Source organism: Pteropus vampyrus, unplaced genomic scaffold, assembly GCF_000151845.1.
Source record: "Pteropus vampyrus isolate Shadow unplaced genomic scaffold, Pvam_2.0 Scaffold139, whole genome shotgun sequence".
NCBI lineage: Eukaryota > Metazoa > Chordata > Mammalia > Chiroptera > Pteropodidae > Pteropus > Pteropus vampyrus.
In genome coordinates this window covers 2,220,266-2,241,875 of record NW_011888920.1, presented here as the reverse complement: position 1 = coordinate 2,241,875, position 21,610 = coordinate 2,220,266, and the positions used below count along the sequence as shown (strand labels likewise).

Below are 21,610 nucleotides of genomic sequence, written 5' to 3'. Positions count from 1 at the left end.
CAACAGCATATAAGAGTTTCTTTCTCCACATTCTAGACGACATTTATTATCTCTTGTCTTTTTTATAATAGCCATCTTAATAGGTGAGAAGAGATATCTTGTTGTGGTTATGATTTGTATTTCCCTTATGATTAAGGATGTTGAGCACCTTTACATGTACCTTTTGGCTATTTATCTTCTTTGGAAAAAATGTCTATTCTGGTCCTTTGCCCATTTTTAAAAATTAATTTCTTTTTTGTTATTGACCTCTATGAGTTCTTTATGTATTTATGATAAAACCTCTTATCAGATATATAATTGCAAATATTTTCTCCCATTCTGTAGGTTGCCTTTTCAAGTTATTGATTGCTTCCTTTGTTGTACATAAGCTTTTTAGTTTGATGCAATCCCATTTGTTTATATTAGTTTTTATTGCCTATGCTTTTTGTGTCTTATTCAAGAAATCATTGCCAAGACCAATGACAAGAGGCAACTTCCCTAAGTTCTCATCTACGAGTCTTACAGTGTCAGGTCTTTGATCCATTTCAAGTTAATTTTGTGAGTGGTGTAAGATATGGGTTTAACTTCATGCTTTTTAATGTGGATCTCCAGTTTTCTCAGCACCATTTATTGAAGAGACTGTTCATTTCATATTATGTGTTCTTGGCATCTTTACCCAAAATAAGTTGACCATATATGTGTGGGTTTATATCTGCGCTCTCCATTCTATTCCTTTGGCCTATGTGTCTGTTTTTATGTGAACACAGTAAAGTTTTAATGGCTATAAATTAATAATATGGTTTGAAATCAGGAAGTGTGATGCCTTCAAATTTGTTTTCCTAACTCAAAATTGCTTTGACTATTTGAGGTCTTTTAAGGTTTCATATAAATTTTAGAATAGCTTTTCTTTTCCTATTTTTAAAAATGGCATTTTGGTGGGGATTGCATTGAACTTGTATATCATTTTGAGTAGTATGGACATTTTCACCATATTAATTCTTCCAATCTAAGAGCATAAGGTATCTTTCCATTTATTTGTGTCTTCTTCAAGTTCTTTAATCAATGTCTTATAGTTTTTAGTGTACAGGTCTTTCACTTCTTTGATCAAATTTATTCCTAAATATTTTATTGTTTTCATTGATATTATAAATGAAATTTCATTGATATTATAAATGATATTATAAAAGAAATTTCTTAATTTCTTTTTCAGATAATTCATTGTTAGTGTACAGGAACACAACTGATTTTTGTATGTAGACTTTGTATCTTACAGTGTTACTGAAGTCATTTATTAGTTTCAACATTTTTTTTGATAGAATCTTTAGAGTTTCTTATATGTAAGATCATGTCACTTGCCAACAGAGATAATTTTATTTTTTCTTTACAATTTTTGTGCCTTTTATTTAATATTTTTATTCCTGGATTGCTATGGCTAAGACTTCAGTACTATGTTCAATAGAACTGGTGAGAGTGGGCATCCTTGCCTTCTTCCTGATCTTAGAGAAAAGTCTTTTGACTTTTCACTGTTGAGTTTTATGCTAACTAGGGGTTTATCACATATGGCCTTTATTATTTTGAGGTACATTTCCTCTATACCCAATGTGTTGAACATTTTTATGCTAACTAGGGGCTTATCACATATGGCTTTAGAAGAAATGGATAAGTTCTTAGAAACATAGAACTTACTAAGACTGTATCATGAAGTAATAGAAAATCTGAACAGACCAATAATGAGCAAGGAGGTTGAATCAGTAATCAAAAACCTCCACCCAAGTAGAAAAACCCAGTACCAACTGGCTTCACAGGTAAGTTCTACCAAACATCCAAACATTTAAAGAAAAATACCAACCCTTCTCAAACTTTTCCAAAAAATTGAAGAGAAAGAAATATTTCCAAACTTATTTTATTTTAAAAATAAAGTAATGTACTTTATTTAAATACCTATTTACATTTAGGATAATGAAAAGCATCATTTATATAATAAAATTGTCACTCACTAATAGTAAACCAAAATATATTTATGTCATTCTAAAATCTTGTTCCTATTATTCATGTCTTACTTTACAATTATTAGCCTAATTTAATTTATTAGAAAATGTAATTTATAAATTTATCATATGTTGTTAATAGACACTATAGCGATTTTGGTATCTGTTATATGATGTATATGTAAGGCAGTGTTAGAGTCTGATTATAATGAAGGCATATGATTTCATTAAGTTGCAAAGAATTATTTGACTAGTCCAATAAGTCAATCAAAATATTTATTAGGAGTCTACTATAATTAATTCTTAGAATACTATAATCCATTTCCTGATAGTACTATTACTATTTCATTTTAGAAACACATTCAGGAAACATTAGTACATGAATTATGAAAGATCAACATCTTCCATATCATCAACATAATAAAAATGAGATCAATTAATCATATATAAAACAATCCTTTTGAGAAATAGTTTCTCTGCACCAAATATTTACAAATTCTAGGACAAGAAATTAAAATATATAACCTATATAGATAATAAAACCATATTGTCCCAATAACATATATACATAATTAACACAAGTACATGCAAATATATACATAAGTGTTTCATTTCACTAATAATAAAAGAAATGAAAATTCAACTCACAATATTGTTTTTATACTCATAAAATTAGCATATTTTTTAAATTTAATATTCAATACTGGTTATTTCATGATGAGATAAACGTATCACAAGAGAAAATATAACCAGTATAACTTTCTAAATTAATCAATAAGTTATCTGTTGTGTGATTCCTATTCTCTTTTATAGTAGATAAATAATCTAAGTCAATGCAAATTATATGTGAAAATGCTTTTCTGTTTTGTAATAAAAAAAATTGGAAAAAGTCACCCAACTGTTTAATGGTTAGAGAAATTATTATATGTTAATTCATGTCAATATTATGAAGTCTTTGAAATTATATTTATGAAAATTCTTAAAGATAAAAAAGTAATTATGATATAATATTAAGGTTGTTTTTTTTTAAAGAGAATTGAAGATTAGATCACAAATAAAAATAAAGTGCATAAGAAAAAGGAGACAGAAAATAAAGGTACCAAAGTGGTATTTATTTTTTTTCTGAGCCTTTAAATTTTTGTTTTGCAACATTTTAACATGATGATTACCAACCAGAGGGGAAAATCACAATATAAACAGATACTTTATACCATGTTTGTACTTGATGCCAAGCCTCCATTAAGAACAAGGTAATTTCTAAATTTAATCTAAAGACTAAATTATTTTCCTAGTGTAAACTATTTAGCACAGTTTCTTAAACTAATGTAAACTGTGTAAAGAAAAGGAATTGAATATGTGCAAAAGGAAACCTCTATGCATAAGTTAACTTGTAAATAAATTCTTAGGATTATAACTTGCTAACAGATTGGAGGGCGTCTGCTAAAAGTCTTGAAAATGACCTGCCAGACAAGGAGTTATCTCAATTTATTCAACACTTTTCAGTAAGAAATTGTCTGATTTGGGCTGACCAGTTTAAGATTTTAGACAGAAAGTTCTGTCTTGAGGGTACTCTCCATTTTCTCTTATCAAGAAAGAAAATTTTGATTTACAATTTCTTTTCCTGAGATACCTTACGTATTGAAAAGTATTCTACTAGAAAGTATGCTAAACCTCAGAAATACATAGAGAAAAATTAAATTACATAGTACTATTCTTTAAGGTGCCGATAGTATTAGAGAGGATACAGATGTAAAAAGTTACAAAATACAACACAGTATGATGTACACAACATCGGATGCATGTGTAATATAAGGACAGAAAAGAGGAAAAGTAATTAAGTGTGTTGGGAGGCTATTAAATCAAGGGAACTTTTTAGAAGAGATGACCTGTAAATTGAATTTTAAAAGAAAATCGAAAGTTATTCAGAGGGTGAGGGATGTGAATGGCCTTCTCTGACTACAAAACTGATGTTTATAGACATGTTTAATATGCAGAACTTTCAAAACTGAAAGAGAATTCTCCTAGACAGGGTCATTCCATACAAATGCCTACTGGTCATTAAAGAGTAATGACAAATAAGAAGTTATATAAAGTTGCCTGGGGAGCCAATTTTTTATATTAAGAAATGTGTAGAAGTATAGATCAAATCCAAACGTAAAAAGTAATTTTGTTTTCTGTCCCTCTGAAAATGACACTTTTCAGCAGTAGATCAGAAGAAATATTTTCTTCATTTACTTGATTAGACAACATGGAGTATTTAATGTCATAGACAATATCGGGGGCATGTAAGGTCTTGTGAATTTATAGTATTGTATTCAAGAATATTATAATTAATTAAAAACGAAAATAGTATTTTTATCAGAAATATTCACTATTTTATACTTTTAAACTAATAATAGACTCCAGCCATAAAGGAACATATTGAAGGAGACCCAATAGGGGTGAATTTATGCCAAAATTTTCATTTCTTAAAACATTTCTAGATTTTATTCCAAGTTGTCCTTTTTTAAAAAAACGAAGATGTTAAACTAATCGAAGACTTTATAGTAATTATAACAATGTTTTCTTGCATTGTTCTACTATGAAAATTTTAGTTATCACCTTTACATTTCAAATTGTTAACATCATGATATTGTACATATTATTTTATAATTTAAATACTGTATATGAAATCATTTCAATTTTCTATATAATATTTACATGTCAGTTTCATTTATATGCATAAAATTACTTATGTAAATATATTTTAAATATTTTCAAAATTTAATATAGGCTTCTGAATTGAGTTTGTCTGATTTTCCCTCATTTTTCTTCCTGAAAAAAAGTTTATAAAAATAAGGGGAGAATGTCAAATGTAATATTACATTAGATTATGTAGCAGTCTGTCCTTTACTAAAAGCAGGTAGAATATCCACTAATTAAAGTACAGATGGGTTTTCAGCTAGCATGGTAGGTCCTAATAGAAGGGTGATAAGACTAGAGTTTTTGGCTCACAATGGTGATACCTGTTTCCTAGCACCAACCTACTAGTTATGCAGGAGCAGGATAAAATCAAAGAGATGAATATATGTTAGAAAGTCCCAGGAACCAAAATTTAATGCTGGAAGGAACTTCCAAGTTGAAAATCTTGTTTCAGAATTTTAGGTCAGAGGCTGAAAAATCATATAAAGAAAAACTTGAAGTTTCTGAGGCTGGAGCAATTTCTGCCCATTCTGTCCTGGAAGAACAAGTGAATGAAATGGGTAAATCCAAGGTAATAGGAGGAAATAAATGCTAAAGGAGAATTTGATGCAAATTCTTGAGGCAAAATTCTTCTCTTTGCCAAGATAATCAGGGAATTTACAAGTCTTAAATAAATAAGCATTCCCTATTTCTCACCTCAAGTCCTTTGCTCCTCTTCCCTATGGAATGTAATTCAAAGCTTTCAATAAAGACTCCTCCCAAAGGTCTTGGTTAATTCTTATGAATGATGATAGCACAAAGAAAGTTGTCCATCTGAGTTTAATATTTTTTCTCTTGACCTTCTCCACTCAACATTAATTTAGTTAGCAAAAATTGCCACATGCTTAGCTTGGTCTGGATTTTCTGAACAAGAAAAGAAGCTATATAAAACTTTGGCTTTTCCTTTCAAAGTATTTAGTAGAATTTAAATATAATTCAGAGCTTTAAAATAACTAAACAATAAACAGAACAGATGTCTAAATAAAAGAATAAATGATTAATGAAAATAGGTGAAGTAGAAAAGAAAAATATATGTATATATTTATTATACTTTAAGATATAAAAACATATGGATCTTGAGATTATCATGCTAAGTGAAATGTTAGACGGAAAACACTGAGAAACATCTGATTTCACATATTAGTGGGATAAAAACTGAAAGCAACAAATGAATAAGACGAACAAAAACTCATAGACACAGACAAAAGTTTAGTGGTTACCAGAGGGAAAGGGGGGAGGGGGAGATAGATAAGGGTAAAGGGGGACAAATATATCGTGATGGAAGGAGATTCAACTTTATGTGGTGAACACACAATGCAATATACAGATGGTGTATTATTGAATTCTACACTTGAGACCTATATAATTTTATTAACCAATATCACCTTGCTAAATTTAATAATTAATCAATTAAAAATTTTAAAAAGATATGAAAACAACTTAGGTAACACAAAATTTGTGGATATAGTAGCAGTGGAAAATCTTAGATTTGACTACATACAAATTTAATACTAAATAAACTTAAGAAAAACATTTATTATAGAATATTAGAAATAAACATGAATTTCAAGGAATTAGTTCTTTAGTACATAAAACATATTAAAACCCCAAAGAAAAATTCCAATTTAGAGTTAAAAACAAGAAGAAAAGATGAAGGACTTGTATGGGTAATTTCCATAAGGGAAATTTTTTAAAAAATACATCAAAAATCTACATTACTAATAAGCAAAGAAATAAAAATGAAACCTATATGATGTCATTATTTGCCTACTCCTTTAGCAAAATATGCAAAATAAGGACACAAAGCTCATAAATTGCAAGAGTAGATGGAGAAATAAGCCTTCTGGGAAGTGATTTGGCAATGGCTATCAAATGTCTAAATAATGTTATTACTCTTTGATGTGGTAACACTGTCAGAATCTGTACTAAGAATAATTATAGATTAGGGAAACATCTTTGTACTAGGATAATAATTATCTTCTTAAAAATTAATCAAAATTAGAAAACTTTATCTTGTCTGATAGTATTTTAAAAAAAGAATTGAACTATAATACATGAGCCTAATTCAGTGTTATGCAGTTATTAAGATTATGTTTTAAAAACTATGCAATAGCATGATATAATACTTAGAATATAAGGTTATGTGCAAAAACAAGATGCCCAAACAGTTTTAAGTATTGGATTCAAGATCCAAATTGGATAAAAGTATATATGTTTATTTATAAGTAAAGGAATGTGAAAAAAAGGAATATGGAAGAAACACATGGGATCATTAGTAGTGGTTGTATCTGGATGGTGAGATTATAGAAGTTTTTTTTGGTTTTGGTTTTTGTTTTTACTATATAAATATTTCAAGTTAAAAAAAACAATTTGTAGTAGGTATTGTTAATTTTTAAAATTTTGGCACATATTTTAATTTTTATTTTTAGAAGAGTTTACAAGGAAATTACAAAAGTAGTATAGAAAGTTCCTGTATGTCCTACACACGGTTTCCCCTATTACTAGTGGCTTACATTAGTATGATACATTTGATAGAATTAATGAACTGATATTGATATGTTGTTATTAACTAAGTCTATAAATTATTCAACTATCATTAATTTTTTCCTAGTGTACTTTTCTGTTCCAGGATACCACATTAGCTTGAACATTCATTGTTTTTTAAGCAATTCTTAGCTGTGACAGTTTCTTAAATTTTCTTTGTTTTTTATGACCTTTTTAGGAGTACTGGGCAGGTATTTTGTAGAATGCTCTCAACTGAGATTTCCTTATTTTTATTGTATTGGACAAGAGTTATGAGTTTTGGGAGGAAGGCCATAGAGATAAAATGCCATTTTCATCACATTATATCAGGGATACATACTATCAACATGACTTGTATCTGTTGATGTTGACCTTGAATACCTGTGTGAGACAGTGTTTGCTAGGTTTCTCTACTGTAAAATTACTTCTCCCATCCCCACTTTTTCATACTGTATTCTTTGGAAAGAAGTCTCTATGCACAGCCCACTCTAAAGGAGTGAGGAATTATTTTCCACCTTTTAAAAAATTTATTTTATTTTATTTTATCTATTTATTTTAATTAGTTTCAAGTATACAGTACATTGGTTAGACATTTATATAGTTTGTAAAACGATCCCCCTAATTGCTCCCTCCCTCCTCTGACCCTCCAACAAGCCAACATATTAATGTTAACTATATTCCCTATGCTGTGCTCTTCATCCTTGTGACCATCCTTCAGCTACTAATGTGTACTTCTTTAACCCTTCACCCCATTCTCCCAGCCCCGCATACCCCTCTCCCCTCTGTCCATCACCAAATTGTCCACTATATTTGTGAATTTGTTTTTGATTAGTTTGTTCTTTTTATTCCTTAGATTCTGCATGTAAGTGAAACCATATTGTGTTTATCTTTCTGTGTCTGACTTAAAAACCTTCTAGGTCCATCAAAGCAATATCTTTTTCTATCCCCTTCTTTTTAGTTTGTGTGCGTCTTTTAATCTGGAGTGAGTCTCTTATAGACAATATTTAGGGGTCTTGTTTTCCTTTCCATTCATCCACTCTATCTTTTAGTTGGAGCACTTAATTCTTTTCTTTTTGAGGTACTTAATGATAGGAATTTGTTGTTAGCATTCTTTATTCCTGTTTTTGATACTTTTTTTTTTCCTTAAAGAAGTCTCTCAAACATTTCCTGTAATATTGGCTTGGTGATGATAAATTTCTTTAGTTTATTTTTGTCTGGGAAGTTCTTTATCCATCCTTCAACACTAAATGATAGCTTTGCTGGATAAAATATTCTTGGTTGTAGATCCTGGGTCTTCAACACATCGAATATTTTTTGCCAAGACCTTAGGGGCAAAGCTCCTAAGATTCCCAGTCTTATTAGTGTGAATTTGTGAAGTAAGTGTCTAGTGGCACAGTTCCGAGAGGGGTTCAGGCCAAACTTAGCTCAAGCCTCTGCCTCTCTAGGGCCACCTGTTAAGATTCAGCAAGCAATCCACATGCTGTGTTAATAGTTGCCTCAAAAGGCCACACCAGAAACCGAGGCCAGCTGCCTCCAGTGTGAGTCTAGGTGATGCTCAGCAAGGAACATCTGACTCACTGAGGACACATCTGATGTGGCTTCGGTGGGGCCACAAGTTGGGGAAGATGGGGTTTCAGGGAATCCTCTGGGCGGAACAACTTCTGTTATCCAGTTTGATGACATCATGGCTGTGGTGGCTCTGTGTCCCCGTACTGGGAGTGGGGAGGGCTCAACAGGGAATAATGGATATTGCTGGCACTTCTGTACAGAGCTAGTCTCACCTTGGCCCTCACTCTGACAATGTCTCCCTGTAAGTCCCTGGTGCTCCCTGCATGCAGCCAAATTGGCACTGGTGCTCAGAGTGAGCAGGTCCATCACTGTGAAAATCAGCTTGTGGACATGGCCCTTTAAAGAGGCGTCTACTGCTGCCACTGCAACAGCCTCCATCTCACTCAGCTGCTTGAGACTGGGCAGCCCTGCGTCCTCACCTGATTTACCTTCTGCCGTTGCAGGGTGATTTCTTGTATTTCTCCCTAGTTGTATGGCTTGTTCATCTAGATCCCAGGTGATTTTTTCTTGCTGCTTGCTCCTTGTTTTCATCACAACTTTGATTTGGTCACCAGAGGGATGAACAGAGCTTCTGTCATCTGTGCCATTTTTCCCCCTCTCATTTTCCACTTTTTTGAGGACTAAGTATGTACATAAAGTATTTGGAACTCTTTTGCATGGGGAATCTGTGTCTTCATGTGTTAGTTTTTAAATACAAAATAAAATAAAATGTAATATTAATTTGGTATTGAAATAATATAACATGAAAAAATTTGCTATAAAATTTTCTTCATGTTTTATTAAGATTTTTAAAGTAAACTATACTTGCAAGTACAGAGATTTGCTAGAATTTCCTTTTGTTTCCTGAGAAGAATAAAAAGAAAAAACTGTAATATTTAAAAAAATTTTAAATACTAAATAAAACATATCTGGAAAAGAAATAATTTTTCATTTTTATTTGGCTTCCTTGAATTTCCCTTATGATATCAAAGTCTTGCAATCAAAATAAATACTAGATTTCAAAAAAGACATGTACACAATAGTTGAAAAAATTATTTGTAATAAAATGGATAGTTAAGAGCTAATTTTGATCTATATTATAGTTGATGGAACTTAACACTTTTTTCTATACCATATTTTTCAATAAATAAAAGTTTGGTGACTTATGATATACCCAAACAGAAATGAAATTATGCTATTAAAGATTTTATTAACTCTAGATTATATATAATGAATTAAAAATTATCTTATTATTTGTAAGAAAATTCAATTAAAATTGAGAACACATTTTAAAATGTTGTTTTAGATATATAGCATATCCCTCACCTTAGTAAGCCCATCCCCAAGTGGTGAAAATTTTATTTTTATACTATCACCAATTCACAAATAGGAATCAATGTCGATACAAATTTAATATATAGATCAAATCTGTATACATTTTAGTGGATCTAAACAAATGATAATCTAATTGTTGAAAGTCCCATTATTATCATTAGCTTTTTATTGATCTGTGAATATTTTGCCATTTATTAAAATATCTTGTCTCTGATTGCTTATTTGCTAGACTGGACCCAATCTGCGTGGGTTGAAATTTCAGCCTTCCTCCTCACTGTGTGATCAAGGGCAGATTACTTAAATACGTCTGGCTTTGTATTCATTTATAACATGAATAACAGTATCTCTGTCAAAGACTTACAGTTGGAATATATTCAAAGGAATGAGAATTTCTGTCATATAGAAAACATTCAATAACTATTAGGTAGTTATTTAAGATTATGATTATTCTTGCTATTACATAATAACCTGCAGTCCAAGGTGGTAGATAGCAGAATGAAGAAAAGATTTCTTCAGAAAAATAGTGCAATTAAGTGTATTTTATTACAATTGTGCATAGTTTTATAAATATACATATATACATGTATATATCAAATATAGAGTTTCTGTAATACAGTATTCTAATGTTAAAAAAGTATTGAAATCAAACTCTGAATGTTTGTATCAGTGATTCCAAAGACCTCACTGGCAATATTTAGCACACTTGAATGACCTTCTGTCATAAATATGATGTATTTTAAAGACAGTATAAACTTTCAATCCTGATATTTCATATCCATATATATTTAATATACTCATCTAGACATTTATTCATGCCAGTAGTGTTTGGAAAATTAAATAGTAATCCTCAAATTTATTCAAAGTAGTTACATTTTTATAAAGCAGACAATCAAAGAGCTATTTTAACCAATGATTAAGAATATTATAATATATTTTCTAAAATATTCTGTCATATTTATTCACTGGTAATCTTTCTTTTATTGTTATAGAGATTTTACCTTCTCACATTTCCTTTGATTAAATGGGAAAAGAAGATTGGTTGCTATTCATAAATCATTTTCAAATCACTGAAATCTCATGAGTTCCTCTTTATTTAAAGTTCATTCAGGAGAGAAAATATTCAAGTAGAAAAGACAGACATTAAGAAATTTTTATCTGTATCTGTATTACCTATCTACCTATTGTTATCTATTATCATCTACCTATGTAAATAGATCTATATTTACCTACTACATTATTTCGGGTAGAGAAAACATAAATAAGAAAAATAGAATGATGAGAGAATACCATTTTAATGTAATATCATTTGCTTAAACCATTTTTTCCAAATTTGGTGTCAGTATCTATCTTTATAAATACACTTATAATATCTTTGAACATTTATTTTGTTTCAGCCACTGTCCTATATGATGGATGCATGTTTATGAATAATACAGACAAGACACCTCTCACAAGTGTCATAAAGCTCAGTTAAAGAATAGTAAATATTATATAGATGCAGAAAACATAATAATAAAAGATCATGTAGTCTTATAAGAATGTTTTAAAAAATTATATTAAAAAATAATTGGACTGATAAAAAAAATGCTCCCCCCAATTAATTTAAAGATTGCATATCTAGGGTCAAAAGGACAAATGGCATAACACTTTTCTAATCCTTACTTAGAGATCTATAGATTAAAACAATTCCGTATTTAGCTGCATCTTAATTGTATTTCATGTGGAGAAACATTTCATCTAGTCATTCAAAGAATTTGTAATAGACTATGGTTAAAATGACAACAAGTGATAATCTAAACTTCTGAAAATTCTTGTGACTATATACTCCTAGTAGCTTCTACAATTAATTAAAACTAAAACATATGGGAAGTTTTTAAATTTTACTTCCAACTTACCTATCCCATTTTATTTCTTACCTTTATGTTCCTTTTGGTTCTCTACAGGAAAATCAGTTCTGCCCTTTGGGTACGACATCCTTGGATGCAGCCCTGTGTGGTGTTCCAGCTTGGTAAGAAGATGGCCATTGAACATGCCAGCTCCAGGGCCTCTGGGAGGGGCCCTGCTGTAGGCCAAGTTCAGCTCCAGCCTGTGCCCTACCCAGGCCCACCTTATAAGAGTCATCAAGCAATCTGCAGATGGTTGCCACCCATGCTGGTCTTAGAGGTGCCTCAAGAGGCCAAGCCAGGAACCAAGGGTGGCTGCTGCTAGTGCCAGGCTTGGGGCTGCTCAGCAAAAGGTATAGAGAATGCTGAGGCCAGATGCTGTTTTGGGGGTGTTTTGTGAATCTTTGAGAAATTTTAGGAAAGTCTGCAGCTAGAACCAAACTCTGCAGTTGTCTTGAAAAATCATTGGAGGTGGCTTGGGTGGGTCTAAAAGTTGGTGGGGTGGGGTCTCACTAAGGTAGAGAAACCAGTGTTAGCCAGGTTGATGAAGACTCAGATATGGTAGCCACCTGTATCTGTAGGCTAGGAGCAAAGAAACAATGGCTTCTGCCTGTACTTTTGTTTGGTTGAATGCTGCCCCTCCAGCTCTCACCCCAAAGTCAGTTCCTTCCTGTCTGCCCCTGGTGCTTTCCGAGCAGCTGCCCTAGCTCTGGAGCTCAGAGGGAGTGAGTCTGTCAGCGGGTAAGTCCGTTCGTAGGACCCTTAAGAGGAAGGTCTAAGATTTCAGCTGCCCTCTGTCTCACTCAGCCACAATCTCCACTGGTTTTCACAGCAAGAAATTATGGAAACATCTCTTCCTGGCACTGAAACCCTGAGCTGGGGAGCCTGGCATAAGGCCAAGACCCCTTGCCCATCCAAGGAGACTTTTGCAGGCAAGATATCCTTCCTGATTCTCAGCCACCACAGGTAGATATGGGAACTAGCCTGTTCTACATCCATGTCCCTCCTACCAGTCTTGAGGTGGCCTCTTTGTATGTTCCCAGTTGAGGGACTTCTGTTCAGATAGACTTCAGGCGACTCCAAATGATATTTTTTCTGTAGTTTAGTTGTAATTTTGATCTGGTTTAAATCATTCATTTTCAAATGATTGCAGTAGATGTTAAAATGAAAATTTTCTATAGGTGCTAAGTTTCTCACCTTGGTCATTTTTTGATTCAGTTAAAGGAGCTGGTCCATCAATGGAGAAAATAAAAATTTTGCCATAAAACATTTTTATTTGAGGAAGCAATTTACTGTTGAGTATATATTTTCCCTATAAATATTTCTTTTATTTTCTCTGAGAGATTAAGTTAACTTTTCCAAGATTGAGGCTCTACATGCTGTCCTACTACAAAAGGAGTTAACCTTTTGTTTAGTAGGACTGTTTATGAGCTAAAATCATCTCCATTAGAACTGACTACAAGTGCTTAAGATAATCAGTCCTAATAGAATGATAAGGTGGTGGGTCAGGGCTTGAAAACACCTGTTCATCATGTTACACACCTTCATCCAGAAGATTTGGAACCCAGTCTCTAATTATACTACCGAGAGGGGTGGAGGTACCTCTGACTAAGAATGCTGAAGTGGCAAATAAACCAAGATCTCACTAATATGCTTTATTATACAGCAACAAATGTGCAATGGATGTTAGTCCCCAACCCTTGTCAGAAGAGGACCTGGTACTTCTCTAACCATAGATTTTATTAATTCCATACTCCAAATGCAAGGGCCCATCTTCCAGAATCCCACATCCAGCTTGGCTAGATCTCATTTCATTACTTCAGAGTAAAATGGGCAACAAAGGAACTCTGTACCTGCTACTTCTCCTGCTTTATAAACTTTCCCCAGCAAATACTGTTCTGAAACTAGCGTATGTACTACCTGCTGTGTGTCATTCAACCTGAGATATTTGTCAGACTCATAAACACAAAATTTGTTCTTATTTTCACTGTCGAATTGGAATCTAGTAAATACAATAAGCAAAGAGATGTTACAAATGCCTGTATGTTCATCCAATTGCATATAAAAAGTTCACAATACATGTTTTTTTTCTAATGCTTATTTTTCACACCTTTAGCAATGTTTTCTATGAGATTTCTGACATTCTTAGCTGAGAAAGGAAAGTATTATGTTTCAGTCTATTCTTTCAGTCATTTTTATTGCAGCAGGAAAAATAAGTATTTCTTTAATGGTGTATGGCTTTTTACTTTTGCTATTAAGTAACAAACCTTAAAAAAAGGTTTCTAAACATTTATTAACTGATTTGAAACTTTATAAAACACAGGAGTGAGTAGGACTTGACTTTAAGCATGGAAGAAAAAAATGTCGGTATTTGTCTCATTCTGGGTTCTATTTACTTACTGATAATATTTGAACAAATAAATATTTGGGGCACAATATCCCCAATGGACATTGCTAATGATAGAATTGAATTCTTATTTCACACAAATATGATGAGGTCTTGCAATGCCTGCAATGTGTATACCATCCTTTCTTAGAGCAGAGCTCATTCTTTTCATTCTGGGTTGTGCTAGATCTTACTCTCATTAAAAGTGAATCCTGAAGAGAATCAATATGTCTTATGAGGATAATGCCCAGGTAAATTCGTTGCCAAATTTTGATGTAAGGGAAGATTAATCACTACAGAGTAAGGCAGGTTTGCTTCTGCTGGCAAGATAGTACAAGGAGATTTATAGAGTTCAAATATTTTAGAGTCATCTGTGTCTACCAAATATCCCTATGTGAAACCTCAAGGCCTCACTCATTCCTAACCAATGTTTTTAACATAAGTCACCTGGCCAGATGGTATACTGCATGGTGGTACAATCTCTAAATTTAATGTCAGATTTTGATCTGATCTTCAGTCAAACAGGTGATGATTGTAGAAGTCTCAAGGATCAGTACAAATGGCCAGCACAATTTCCTTCCCAAAATTGAGTAATATTCTACACAACTGGCTCAGTGCCATATTTTCATTATAAAGAACACTATTGATTGTAATTTTTGACACTTTATGTAAAACTTTGAGGTTTGAAGAGCATCGGTAATTTAACTATAATTGTAACAATTATTGGTATGCCTTACATAATGTTTTTAAATTAAAAGGTGGGTTCGCCTATATTATCTTACCTAATCCTCGTAAATGTTCAATGTTAAATGAGGTAAATATTGGTATTCCATTTTATAGATGAGAGAATTTTGGCTCAAGGAGGTTTATATTCTCATCCAAGATCATATAGCCAGTCTCTAGGCACTAATTGTAGCCTCTAGTTCCAAATCTTTGCTTTCTCACATTATTTTATAGTTGCTCAATTGTTTTTAAATCAGGATCAAACAATACTTCCATATTGTGGGAAATATATTCATTTGCATCCCTGGAAATGCTGCTTCACTGACTAGGGTGATTATTCCAAATAAATAGTTGCAGAGAAGGTAAGTGTATATATTTTTTTGACTACACAAATGATTGATATAAAAATTATGCATTTTGTTGCTGCAGCATTATGTAGTGTTGTGTCCCAAAATAGATTATGCAAGACATCAATGACTCAGCTTTCTCCTGATTTATGTACTTTTTTTGTAGGTCAAGTACTTTTTTAGTAGATGCATATGCATTTTTATATTTCATTTATCTATGATTTTGTGTCTTAAATAACATTCCATTTTGTGTTCTGAGCATTTTAGAACTGATGCGCCATGAAATTGTGAAATAATTACTATTTGATTTAAGAGATTGTTTAAATAGATGAATTATAACTTATTTTGTTAAAAAGCCATATAAACAAGAAATCTCTTATTTTATGTATTTGGATTTTTAACAATTAACAAAGCACTAATATCTGATTTTATTTTATTTTTTAAATAAACTTTCCTTCACAATCTTTTTAGATTCAGAGAAAGCCTTTTGGTGCAGCATTAGTCATTATATTTAAGTATGCTAATTAGCTTACCTAATTTGTTGACAGATTTACCTCTTAGGAAATTACTTATTTATCTGGCTAGTAGTTTTGTAAACATTACATAAAAGTAAATAATACTTAAAAGATTGATTAATACATAATTTTAAAAATACACATACATATATCTGAAGCCTAATTTTAAAGTATTTCTATCTTAGTAGAACTAGGTTATTCTAGTAATTATTTTCCCTTTTCATGTATGTTCTATTTCATACATTTTTCTTAAGTTTCCAGAAAAGGATGCTACACACGCAAGGCAGTGAGAAGAAAAGGAGATAGAAGTGAACCATGACAAACTTTCTCTAAGAGTTTTATGACTCTCAGCAGTGTCTCCTCCAGTTCCCTACATTGTAACAGAAGATAAAATTTTATGAAAAATTTGTGCTGGTCATCCAAGTTTTCTCTCAAGCTATGGGGATCCAAAAGCTATTAAAAAATGAAAGGAAATAATTTGATCTCCTTCACCTGCTTTTCCAGAAAATCTCAAGTCCAAAAACTATCAATTCTTAACACATTGGAAGCTTCCCTAAAATCAACCCTTTACCTGGATGCTCTAAATCTGCCCTCCGTATTTCTTTGCTCAAGATCAATTCCTTGCTTTGCAAAATGGATTAATTACTTCTCTGGTTCAATTTTCAAAAGCTCAGCTTTTTCGCTCTTAATGAATTTCAATAAAACATGAATAATTCTTATATTTAGGAAAGAGGGGGTGCATATTTTTAAATATCTTCACTAGAAAATTTAAAATGGAGATGCAGTTAAGCTTGATCATCTTTGGGGTAAAATATTTTATGTTATGTCACCAGTTATATAAATTTATATTCAAAGGTTGTTTGGCTCAGGAAAGTGTGTCACTTATGAAAGGAAAGTTCACTGTTTGAGATAAAGCAAATGCTGTTATTCATGGGCAGTTTCTCTCATGGTAGCTTATTACTAGGCCACTGTGCTGCGCCTTTAGAGCTGGCCTTGCTTTTAATCTCTTCTACAGAAACTTCCTTGGCGGTTTTATTTCTTTACTATGAAATTCACCATTTCCGATTGCTACACTTAAATTAATTTTAGCATTGCAGGAAAAGAAACATTTGATCAAATATTTCCCTTATACACAATTGTCACAATGTTACTGAAATTTTTGAGATCACTGTACATATCAGAGTTCTAAAATTAACTTCAGAAAATTAGAAGTGGGAAATACCCTGTCTTGGCTTCCAGTTCACAACCCTCCTCAGTGCTGCTCTAGTTTCTACTCACGCTCTTGTTTCTTTATTCACTTTGAATAAAAAGAATAATTTTAATCACACAATTTAGATTAGTTACTGTGTAAGATCAATTAATTACCTCAATAGTAGATATTAAGGTATTCCCTCAAGAAAAAATTGAACACTGCATCTTTTCTGGGTAGAAGAAAACAATAACCCTGTATTATATCATATTTTGATGTGAAATATCATAACAGTGGCATGCCTTAATAGTTAATTTTCAAGTTTTCTTTTTATCTATTAGAATGTTATTATAGGAAATAATTTTATCAAAGTCCCAATTTACAAATTTTTATATCCTCAAATGCAAATAATTTAAAAATTTTTAATTTAATTTTATAAAATATCTTTGACATTAATTATTTTATTTTAGATATATTCTTATGATTAAATACTGCTGTTTGAAGATAGCCTGTTTTAAGTTACTGTCAACTTTCTTTTTTTAATGACACAGCAGTCTGCTGTTATCATGATGTCATTTTGATAAAACCAGATCAATTTGGCGATTGAAGGAATGGTGATATCTGCTGGTTTCTTCTGCCAATGTTCCTTCTTCATCTATCTTCTCTGCTGATTGTGCTCCCATGAGTAAAAATCTAATCTTAGACAATAACAACAACAAACAGTTTTATTTTCCCCTCCAGCATATGTGCTGTAGATGAAAACTTCCCTTTAAGGCACAAGGTTTCTACAGATTTAAAACATAACATAAAATATAGAACCTAGTTCTTATAAATGTCATAGAACCATATCATATGTTTACACCTGTATTCAGAGGCTATCTTCAAATCAGCCCATGTCAGAAATAAATAGTATGCTCTTTCTCTGATTAAGTATAAAATGTAATCAAGCACAATCATTCTGCAGCAGGCTCTAGATCCTGTAGGGATTGACTTAAGTGAGTCTCTTGCTATCCTGGGTGGAAGTCTAGAATGCAGCAAGTATAAAAGACTGGGAGAGTTGTTGTTCAATGGGTGTAAAGTCACAGTTATATAAGAAGAATAAGTTCTAGAGACCTGCTGTACAACACAGTGCCTATGTTTAACAATTAAATGTTGGGCACTTAAAAACAAGAGGGTAAATCTTACATTAAGGAGAAGGCCAGGCCACAAAAGAACTCTTTTGAAGATGATAGATGTGTTTATTACACTGAGATGATAGTATTATGGATGTATGTGTATATCCAAACTCATCGAAATATATACTTACATGTGTATATTTTTTGCATATTAATTATACAATGATAATCACGATAACATATAAATGTATCAAATTAACATGTTGTACACATTAACTTTATACAATATTATACATGAGATATATTTCAATAAATAAAAAAACTTTAAATAAAAAACAGTGATAAAGTAAACCTAAATAAAGCTGAAAATAAAAAAAAGGATTGGAAAACAATTTAGTAACTAGAGCAACATTTTCCAAAGTATATTCTACAAAATCCCAATTCTGGAGCTTATTAATAAGTTTTGGAGAAAGTTTTCATATTTACATCAAATTGAGGAAATTGTGTTTAAATTGTTACTTAAACACCTGTTAAGATTTTTCTACATGGCAGGAGTTTTTTTCTAATTTTCAGTATCCTACTGTATATAGATTGATTCAAATTGCATTTGACCTTGGGGTGCACCTCTCCTACATTGCTCTTATTTTTATGAAGTATTTCTTAATATTAGTATTCTAGGACACACTCATTCAGAGAAACATTTTCTATCATATCGATTGATGGATGCAACCCATTGGAGCATCCAAGGGGAACATCTTCATATTGCAGATGCCACATGTGACCCAGGTGGCTTGATTCCACTCAAATTCACTCTCCCCTTTTTTCCTGAGTGAGACAGTAATAGATCACATTTACCAGAGTTCCTTTAGAGCTAGGTGTGGTGATGTAACATTTTTTGACCATGGAATGTAAATGGATTTGGTAGGAACTCTTCTAATTAAGAGCCTTAAGGCATTGTCTCCAGTCAGCTGGAAAATGGCCTGTGTCTGTGACTTTGATTTGCAGACAAACAAAGGCCCTAAAAATGCGGCAAAACAACATGGTGAAAAGAATCTGGGTCCCTGAATGTGCTGATTAGGTTGGATCACTCACCTTGGAAAAGATGTATGAAAGAGAATTCAATTTTATGTTCCTTAGGCCACTATATTAATGAGTCTTTGTTTCAGCAGCTTTGCTTTTCATCTGAATGAGTTCACCAAATAATAACTACTATCTAGCATTTATTGAGCATTTACTGCATATAAGGCAGAACTGTCATATTGCACAATTGCATTCTGAGAGATCTATATGTATTAGACTATTTAATCTTCACAGTAACAGTTTGAAGTAGGTATCATTATTATCTCCTATCCACAGTAAAGTAACCTAGGCACATGGAGTTTAAGTAATTTGTCTGATGTCAGGCAGAGAGGAAGCAGCACAGGTGGGATTTAAACTGCCTTTCTGGCTCACAATCTAAATATCTCTATCTCTGTACTACACTGCCATTCAGTTGGAACACTCGAATGGAAAGATAATAATCTCATGTTTTAGGGAGCATTTATACATCAATAGCTGCTCTGTCCCGAGTTGATCTGCTATTTCCTATAACTGTGTGTCTATAAAACAAATCGTAAAATTATAAATATTTAAATTTATCAATAAATTCACAAACATATCGATCACTTAACATTTCATTCAGCATTTTAATACTGGTTTATAAAGTTTCCAGGTAATTCAAATGTGAAATTATATAGAGTTAGCAATGCAAAGGAAATAGTGATGATTGATATTTGACTGAGCAAAATTAAAATGTATCCCTAGAAGTTAAAATAATGCCCAAATAATAGAACTAACCAAATGATTATTAATAGAGATATATTATGCTTAGATCTAAAAAGAAAACCTTCCCAACATAGCAAATTAAAGGAGAAAATGTCATAATATTCAGGCAAAACTCAAGTGGCCTAAGGTGACCACCAAATTAAATAATGGGTTAAAATCAAATAAATTTGAGTTTGAATATTAAGAATACAACATCAAAATAATAGTGATAATAGTTACAGTGATTAGAACTTATAAGATGTCTGAGTTAAGATCACAGGGCTATATTTACAAAAATAAAACTTATTGAAATAAAATATACACAGAAAAACATGACAAATAATAGATAGAGCTGAATGAATTTTCATAAGATGAACACACTCTTGTAGCCAACAATTAGTTGCTGTGTCCTGGGGTTGATCTGTTGCTGTAGTCACCTGACGGCTCAGCTAAGGCTGCATAATCTAAGATGACAGCACTGACCTGTCTGATGGTTAGTGTTATTTGTCAGCTGGGCCTCTCTATGTGGTTTCTCATCTTCAAAGGGTCTGGCTTGGGATTTTCGCTAGAACTCCTTTGACATGACTTCGATTGCATTTTATTTGGCAATACCAATCACAAGTCCAGCTTGATTTGAGGGGATGGATGGAGAAATAGGTAATACGGTCTTGGCTCCTTTTGAGAGGAGGAGAGCAAAGTCGCTTAATGAGAGGTGAGTACAGGGATGGAAAGTATTATTGTGAGCATTTTAAAAAATCAATCAGCAATTTTATAATTTATTATCTGAATCAGGACACTTCTGAGAATGAAAGGGTCACTAATTGGAAGTAATGCCAGTAGACAGATCAGGACCGTTCCAGGAAAACTGAGATGTATGTGTTTTCTATTCATTGGCCATTTGAAAATTTTCTTTTGTGAAGTGTTTAATATTTTGTTCTTCTTTCTAATAATGATCTTGTTTTTAAACAATTTATTTGGATGAGTTTTAAAATTTATCTTCTGGATAAGATTTCTAGTTTCATAAATGGCAAGTATCTTTTCCCAATCTGCGGCTTTCATTTTTATTTTTACTTTGTCTTTCTTAATATTGTTATTTACTTTACTTTATTGATATTAATGTTGCTCAATTTATAAAATTTTCCCTTCATGTTTAGTATTTTCTATGTCCTGCTTAGAAAATATGTACATGGCTTACAGAACTGAGTATTTTTTTTCTATTTTATTTTCTAAAGAATTTACCCACTAACATTTAGATTTGCAATCCACCTAGAATGGACTATTCAGTATAGTGTGAAATATCAGAAAAGATTAATTTTTTTCAACATGAATAACAAATCAACCCAGCAAAATTTCTTGAAAAGATCGACCATTAACCATGCTCAGAATTGACATCTTTGCCATATATGTAATATTTATATGGATACATCCCTATTAGTGTTTGTTTCTAGATTCCGTTCTGTTTTGTTGGTGTATTTGTATAGCCTGTACCAATTCTAATTCTTGTAGTTTTATAATAAGTTTTGACATTCAATATTGCAAATCCTCTATTTTTTTC

General features: G+C 32.0%; 1 pseudogene; it reads left to right on the top strand.

Moving 5' to 3' along the window:
* The first annotated feature begins 1,709 nt into the window (after positions 1-1,709).
* LOC105297477 overlaps positions 1,710-21,610 on the top strand; it is a 32,175-nt pseudogene continuing 12,274 nt past the window's right edge.